The sequence below is a fragment of the Arachis hypogaea genome, chromosome 11 (genome assembly GCF_003086295.3).
Source record: "Arachis hypogaea cultivar Tifrunner chromosome 11, arahy.Tifrunner.gnm2.J5K5, whole genome shotgun sequence".
Lineage (NCBI taxonomy): Eukaryota > Viridiplantae > Streptophyta > Magnoliopsida > Fabales > Fabaceae > Arachis > Arachis hypogaea.
The window spans coordinates 4,027,500-4,036,680 of NC_092046.1; the positions used below are offsets into that span (position 1 = coordinate 4,027,500).

General features: G+C 31.7%; 1 non-coding gene across 1 annotated transcript; it reads left to right on the top strand.

Annotated features, from left to right (window-relative positions):
• The first annotated feature begins 5,133 nt into the window (after nt 1–5,133).
• Nucleotides 5,134–8,709, top strand: LOC112723746 (uncharacterized). Its single transcript, XR_011867192.1, has 3 exons — nt 5,134–5,453; nt 7,791–8,291; nt 8,545–8,709. It is a non-coding gene; the product is annotated as an uncharacterized protein (transcript).
• Nucleotides 8,710–9,181: the final 472 nt, after the last annotated feature.

Sequence of the window (9,181 nt, forward strand, 5' to 3'; positions counted from 1 at the left end):
CTAATATTTATTTCAACTATTTATAATTAAAGAACGTTGACAAAAAAAATCGATTTCCTTCTGTGATAATTATTTTATAATTAAGTTTTTATATTAGAAAAAGATTTTGAGTTCAGTTTTTACGGACAATTACCACTAGAAATGAAAACAGATCATGTTAGGACAAACTTTACAATTAAAAATGTTGAGTTTGAAAAATAAGAGTGAATACTCCAATCGGCTCCTGACAATTACTTCGAAAGGATAACGAGACTCCAAAAAAAAAACACTCAATCAGGCCCCTAATATTTTTTTTGGGACTGATTAGTCCCTATGCCAAAAAAAATAACATTGACTTTTTTTGGCACAAGGGCCTCGTTGTCCTTTCAAAGTAATTGTCAGAGACCGGGTTGAATTTTTTTTTTGTCAAGGGCCTCGTTGTCTTTCAAGATAATTATCAGGACTGTTTTGGGTTTTTCTCGAAAAAGAGTTTAATTTATTGACGATGACAAATATGAGTTTGATTGGGTTAAAAATTTATTTTGTGTTTGATTGTTGTATTGTTGTGTAGGCCCAAAAGTCATTGGTGTAGCCCAAACATGGAATACAAGGCCAAAAATTCATGAAGCCCAATAAGAAGAACAATATGTACATAGAGTTGCTAACAAGGACCAAGCCCACAAGCCTCAAACAAAAACTCCATCAGCTGCAATGTTAAAGCTTAGGAAGGAAAATGGAATTCACATCTGAATCTATCATCGAAGAAGAAAGAGGAAAAGGTCAAATCACATTGGAGCCATGAATCAAGCGTAATCAGAAGGAAGAGGTAAAAGCTTTGCATAGCTTAAATCCTCCTTCCCTCTCTACATACATTTCGGATAACAGCAAAAAAAGGAGGTCACTTCAATCTGCTGTGAATCAATAGTTGATATTGAAATTTGGGGGTAAAACACAAAATTAAGGGTTTGAATTTGGCAAATATTTTAGGCAACTCATTTCAATAAGCATGCTGCTGCTCATCTATGCTGTGCTCTAAATCCCTAATTTCTGGTCTGATTTATTGAAAGAAAGAGAAGACTTAAAGCTGGTTCAAGATTTAAGGAGTTGACTTAGCTCAGAAAATCCTAACCTTGGCAATCTTACTCCATACAAAAAGACAATCTGAATCTCAATTTGAAAGAGAGGAGAGAGCCCAAAGTTCAGAGTTTCAAAAGCACCAAACACACATTTCGAGCTTCAAGTTTTAGGATAGAAGGATGCATTTGAGAGTGCTAGATTCGGGTTCAGAGTTCGAGCTGTTCAATATTGTCTCCTTCATGGTTTATTATTGCATATTCAGTTTTCAGTTTGAATAAATTACTATTTGTACCCACAAAAGAGATACAGACGCTGACAAATGTACTCATATAAGAATAAAACGATAATTGTAACCACGGAAGATGATCTCCGTGTGCCAAGAGTAGCCAGACGTTGGTTACGTAATTGGTCTGTTAAGGTATACTCTTGGCATACGAAAATCATCTTCCGTGGTTACAATTGTCGTTTTATTCTTATATAGGTATATTTGTCGACGTCTGTGTCTTTCATCGATACAAATGGTAATTTATCCTTTCAGTTTTCTGTATTATCTTTCTGTGCTTTAGTTTTAATGAAAAATACCTATAACTATCTAAGTGAGGCATTGAGAAAAAAAAAAAGGCAAAGAGAGAACACTTATTGAGAAAAGTCAAAATTTATTTTTAATATCTTTCAATTGTTTTTCTATTTTGTGTTATGAATATGTGAGATATCCCTTGTTATGGTAGGTGAGCATTTAGTGTGTTGTAAATTTAGAAAGTGAACCTAGCTAAATCAAATTTGGGTTGAAACTTGATTTGTTTCGGATAGGATTAGGTTGAATTTTTGAGAATTGGTATTTGTAACACTTGAAAAGATAATGAAAATTCTGTCGCTGTTGTGATGGAAACTGAATGTAGGCTTCATTGCACAAAGTAGCTAAATCAGAATACCTGACTGTGTCATTTTTTCTTTTCACTTCTGTTTCAGTTTTTATTTTTTGAGATGCATAATCCATCACGCAAATAAAAAGCTCAGTTTTAGTTTGTGTTTTGAGAAGCTATTAATCAAGATTTAGAAAAAAGTCATAGATTCAACTCTCTTCTTTAGCTCATTCAGAAACTTCAAAAAGTCATGTCTATGTTGTAGTTATTTAACCTGAAATTAACTCGTGATCTACTAAAGGCTTGTTAATTTTGCTTGAGTTTGATTTCCTAAGACAATTTTTTTTTATCTCTAGTTAGACTTGAAATTTTTTTTATCAAATTGCCATATCGTGGTTCTGCAAGTGGAATGAGCTATGAAGTCCGAAAAGATAGGAAAGAGTTTCTATGCATTTGCAGTAGCAAAATTAAAATTGACCAAGTTGGACTTCTTAAAGATGTTAGTGATTTTGTTTATTCAAAGGCAGTTCAGCTTTTCCTAGAACTGAAATCAAATGAAAATAAATATCCTTCAGCTTTGGATCCTGTGAAAGGTATTATCATTTACTATTTTGGGTTTTAAAAAACTATTAGAATTTGATCATTTTTCCACTTATATAACAAATAAATCATGTGTAGTTGAAAATTGGAAGAAAAAAAGAATAATGAAAAGGAAGAAAAAATCATGTAAATTTCTCTTGTCAATACCACCAAATTCGACTTGGCTTTTGGGCATCTTAAGTTGAAAAAGCATGAAAGATGGCTGAATTATAGAAGCCATTTGTTTGCCAATTGATTTTTAAAACAGTTGTGACCTGCAAGCTGTAATGCTGATAGTTTTAGACTTGAGGCTGTTTTTCATACTCATTTGGGTGTAGAAACATGAACATTTTCATCTTGTAACGTTTGGACTAGGGTTGTAAGTGAGTTGAGCTGAGTTGAGATAGACCAAGCTCAAGCTCGGCTCACAAAAATTGAGTTTGGCTCATGGCTCAGCTCATTAATAATCGAGCATATTTTTTAAACTCAAGTTCGGCTCACCGAAAGCTCATGAGCTGGCTCAAATTATAAAAACATAAATACATAATCTATAATTCTATATCAATAAATTATAACTTATATATTTTAAAAAATATTTAAAAAGATCAATTTTATATATTTCTATCTATCAATAAATTATAAATTTTTTATTTATGTCCTACATCAAAATTATATGTAAAAAATAAATACAAAATTTCAAATAATTAAGATCATTAATATATATAATATTAAAAATATAGATTAAATACATATAAGATATGTGTATATATATAATCGAGTCAGTTCACGAGCTAATGAGCTGAGCTTATCCAAGCTCAAGTTCGACTCATTTAATTTATGAGCTTAATTCTAAGCTCAAACTTGGCTCACTAGCTCACGAGCTCAGCTTATTGAGCTATTAATGAGTCGAGTTCGAGCTAATTCATGAGCTGACTTGACTCACTTACAGCCTTAATTTGGACAAATTGTTCTCGTTATAAAACCTAGACTTAATCGAGTATCACTTTAAATTTGTTTCAGATCTTAAGCTGAGAGATGTGGTACTTGTAGCAACATAGCACAAATGGACTAAGTTGTTAGAAAAGATGTCTCAGAATCAATGTCATGGGTGTATAAAATTGGAAGAGCACCTAAAGTCAGCTAAAGAGATGAAGAAGCACAAAAAAGAAGTACATGCTCTTCAGTTTCAAATTTCTGATGATGCTCTTCAGCTATTTTGCTATTTTGATTGAAAACTTGCTCATTACTATTTAATTTATTATTATTCTAGTTTTTAAATCTTACATGACCCTCTTCCTTGCTGTCCTCTTTCGTATTCAAACTTATGTTTGCTTCTGGCTTTGCAGGCTGAAACACTCCTTCGATATTTGAGAGAATCAAGACAAGAAGCATCGTCTTCAAGTTTTTAAGGTAGAGTTATTACTACTAATACTTAGGGAGGTAATTAATTATACAATGTAATTGGTTATTATATATATATATAGTGTTTTTGCTTGTTTGTACAGTGTGTCCAACATAGTTTGAACGATGTCTATTGAATTTAGAAGCAGCTTAGCGAGTTATAATAGACTGACACCTTAGATGCATGGATTTTAGCTAGGTTTGGGATTTTGCTTTCCCTTGTTCAATTTGTTATGTTTCCCTGGAGCTACCTGGTTGTGTTTGGATTTTTTTTTTTTTTTTAAATTAGGTTGTTAAATTTTCTTTGTTTTTAATGACCCTTGTTTTGTGAAAAGGGTTGCTGATTGTATCATTGTATGTTAATTTTCCTGCTTTTAGTGGAAGTACGGTCCTTTTACTACACTATTACCTCTGGAATGTTTAGTGATTAGTGTTCATAGTCTCCTATGGTCTAAACTCTAAACAGAGCTTGAGTTTCTTATATTGGATGTTGCTGAATGTATTGCCTAATTTATAGGCTATTAGATGAACTCTATCTGCTTAACACTTTGGATGTAACTCTCGACTGAAGCTGGTATTCGAGAGAATCTTCTGTAAGGTATGTTTAGTTATAGGGTATATATAAAGTTGTATATATAATATGGAGTTGATTTGCACTGATTGCTTGTTTGAGAACCAACTGGATGATGATCTTGAACCAGAAGAAGCAGTGGCATTAATAGGTAAGCAGGACTTTCCTAAGCTGTAAGAGGTAAGCAACTTCTTCATCATTAATCTTATCTTAGGACAAGATACATGCACATATGATTAAGAAGAAGAATGTTGGTAGGGTTTTGTGACTAGGCATTGCGAGTTAAAATGATGAAGTAGCTTCAATTTCACTTTGGCTCTTTATAGACAGGTATTTATAGGTGTTAAATATAGTTATCAAAAAGTCAATCATCGAACCGATAAGGTTACTAAGTCATTGGATTAACTGGTTAAATCGATAGAACTGATTTTATGTAAATAAAAAATATAAAATAATTAAAAATCTAAAATTAAAATTTAAAATACATATCTTTACTAATATTTTAAAAATATTCAAGTTTCAACAAATTATAATTAACACATTATATTATAGTCAATAAATTATAATTCGGTTATTATTAAATAAGTGTATAAAATATTAATATTTTTCATAATAAATATTTTTTAATTTTATTTGGAAAACAATTGTATTTATTGATGATGACAAATATGTGATTGGGTTATGTTTGATGGTTGTATTAGTTGTGCAGACCCAAAAGTCATTGGTGCATCCCAAACAATAGAACCACAAGGCCAAAAAATCCGCAAGCCCAATAAGAAGAACAATATGTACATAGAGTTGCTAAAAAGGACCAAGCCCACAAGCCTCAAACAAAAACTTCATCAGCTGCAATGTTAAAGTTCAGAAAGGAAAATGGAGTTCACTTCTAAATCTATCATCCAAGAAGAAAGAGAAAAAAAAAAAAAAGTCAAATCACATTGGAGCCATGAATTAAATCTAGGGCAGATCAAGCGAAGAAAAAGGTAAAAGCTTTCCATAAACATGCAAATCAATTACTTGCTTATTCCTCCCTCCTTCTGCACATACACTTTTTAGCTTTAATCAATATTATTGCATATTCAGTTTTCTGTATTATCTTTCTGTGTTTTAGCTTTAATAAAAAAAGGCATATAAGTGAGGTATTGAGAAAAAAAAGCTAAAAAGAGAAAAGGCAAAGAGAGAACACTTGGAGAGAAAAATCAAAATTTATTTCTAATATCTTTTGATTGTTTTTCTGTCTTGTTTATCATATTTTCTAAGTTTGGTGAGCACTTTGTGTCTTGTGAATCTAGGGAGGGAACCTAACCAAGTTAAGCTTGGGTTGAAGCTTAATTTGTCCCTTGATAGGATTACGTTGAATTCTTGAGAATCCATGTTTGTAACACTTGAAAAGATAGTGAAAATTCTGTTACTGTTGTGGTGGAGACAGTTTCATTGCACAAAATAGCTGAATCAGGATACCTGGTTGTGCATCTTCTCTTCTAAGCTCTGTTTCAGTATTTATTTTTTTTTGAGACAAAATAAAATTGTTTCCTGCACAATCCATCATGCAGTTAAAACAGAAGCTCAGTTTCAGTTTGTGTTTTGAGAAGCTATTAGTCAACATTAAAAGAAGACCATGCCTATATTGCAATTATTCATTTCTTCTCATTTTTTTGTGTTGATGGGCCATTCATTCCATTCATTGCTTTTGAAGCTGAGAATAAACAAATCAAAATGACAAGGATTATAAAAGGTTCACACAACTAATTAAGTGATGGGCCTAAACATTGCTTGAATGCTGGTTAAGTTATATATAAAAAAAACATTGAGACTTAGACTAAAAAACCCACATCCATGAAAGGATGAATACCATCGTTGGATCCGAGTCATTCATCGCCGCTGCTCTTCGGAGAGATATAGATGGTTGTTCCGGCCTCGCCGGCTTGCACCCCTGTTCGCTGCGCGTCTTCCATTTGCCTGCAACTCTGGAGGAAAACGCGTCCGTCATCGCTGGCGCGGAGGAGGGCCATGGTTTTGCTGATGAATCGAAGACCTCACGCTCGGAGATCTACCTTGCTGCCGGAGAAGTACGGCGAACCAGAGCGGGGACCAGTACAATCAATTTTGTGAAAAACAATACCAAACAAAAGCAAAGATTTGTTTTTGGTATACAATAAAAGCGAAGTTTATTCACAAAAATTGTCATTTAAAAAATAACAGGCCCATTATATATTTAGATCCACAAGTTTAGATGTTAATCACCAAAAAAATTTTCAATTAAGACTTTTCATTTTGTGAAATAATGATTTGAAAAAAAAAAAACTGTAAATATTAATCATTCAATTACAAACATAAACAAATTACAATTAGATTAATAGTCATAATTAAATTGTTAAATAAAAATTTATTTTTCTATATTCATTTAAATAAAAAATTCTGATAAAAAATACACACAAGTAATGAAATCACTAAAATAGAATGCAAAAATGTTTTTATCCATCCAAATGATTAAATTAGTTATTCTAAAATGCATATTTCTCTAGTTATTCATTAAAAAATTGAAAAAAAAATGTTTTTAGATTGATATTAGTTATTTAGTTTTACTTTATGGTTATGATATTATGATTGTTAATAACATTTTTTTGTGAGTCACTCCAACTTAACAAAACTATTTAAAAATCTCTCACTTGATAACCTTTATAATTATAATAATAGAAATGCATCTTTTTTTTATTTTAAATTTTGAGGACCTGAAATAACCATTTTTTTTTTTTTGGTTTGGAACCATTATTTATAATGGTTTGGTCTTTTTTTAAGTAACAATAATAATGTGGTCCTTATTTTCTGAAGTTTACATCAAAAGCCCAAAATTTATTCCTCCAACAAATCATTTTATGAAAAACAAATTTTAGCATAAATAATTTGGACAATTATGAATGAGAAAGTCTATTATGCTCCAAATATGGGTAATAATAACCATTTTACTAGAAACGAAACCATTTTACCAAGTTACCATCATTTGAAGTTTACATTTTGTAGCTAGAAGCCAAAATCAAGATTCCATGGAGCATAACCTTTCCATGTGCTACTATTCACATGTGAAATTTTTGTCCCGATTGGAAATCAGTCTCGGAGTCACTTATTATGCAACCCGCATAACAAGTTCTTCCTGCACAGTCAGAGTCAAAGTCAACGGTTCAATCTTCAAATAAAATTAGAAAAAATATAGGGTACCAACATATTATCTGTCAACTTCTGCCAACTCTTATTTATATGCTGTTGGTAATGTAGTGGAACCGATAAAATTATTATTTGACCAACCTCAATTTTACACTTAGACCACACAGCAGCCAGGCAGGCAAGTGAGGGTCCCTATATAAATAAATTAAGAGACCAATCAACTTACAAAAGGCCCACACCAATTATCTGATCTTCCCCCAACATACACAATATCAAAATGGGCAAATCGGCTCTTTGGGTCACCACATTCACCCTCGTGTTGACGGGCTTCCTGACGGCCCGGGCTCAGGCAGAGGCAAACTTCAAGTGCAGCAGCAATACAAACGCCACGTGTCGAGCTCTAATAGACTACTCTAGCCAGAATGCGACCACGCTCCGAGACATCCAGAAGCTGTTCAACGTGAAGCACCTCCCGGACCTATTGGGCGCAAACGCCAACACGATCCCGGAAAACGCGTCAGGCAGTTACAGCGTGGCGCCCAAGCAGGTAGTTAGGATTCCGTTTCCGTGCACGTGCAGTAACGGAACGGGGCTGTCGAACCACGTGCCGTTGTACAAGATCAAGCCTGGTGATGGCTTGGACGAAATGGCTCTCAAAGGTATTTCATTTTCCCTTCTATTTTTTTTTTATAATTTTCATGCATAGACCTTATGAATATATCTTAACATATTTATATTTTTTCAGACAAAAGTAGTATATGTTATAAATTATATTATAAAAATTATAATTAATTTGTATGTATTTTGATTTGTCTCTGTAGCTAAAATCTTATATGTAATAAACTTTATCAAAACATTATTATATCCCCCTTTAGGGTTTATTAATGGTAAAATGAATTGTCACTTTGTCAGGTATGGCTCTGAAGATGTTATGTCTCAGAGATGAAGATTGCAAAACTATGACTTGTACCCCTGGCCCAAAGCCCTGCAGAAAGGAATGCTTTGCTGGACTTTGCGTTTGTAACTGCTAGAGAAGGACTATATGGTTTAATAAAAATAAATGTTAAGATTGTCTTATGTATTTTAAAATTTAAAATTAAAATATTCAATTTTAAAAATTTTAAAAATTAATTTCGATAATTACTCAAAATTTTATATTAATATTAGTTTTGACTTTTAATATATAAAGCCATTTTAATTAGAGCTACTACATTACTAGGTTTAAGATGAGAAATTATGTACACACCTCTTTTTATTATGATATAAAATAAATTTTTTATTTTTTCTAATTTTTAAAATTATTTTTAATACCAAAAGTGAAAAAATTTTAAATATATATATATATATATATATATATATATATGTGCACAAAAAAAATATATATAATATTCCTCGTCTAAAATGTCTTCAAACAAAAAGTAAGTTATTGTCAATCTTATAAACAATATAGTTGATTAATTTTATTAGTGAGACTAAAAATAAATATAAAAGAGAGAATAATAAAGAATTAAAAATCATACTTTATATTTTTAAATTTTTTAAAATTTAA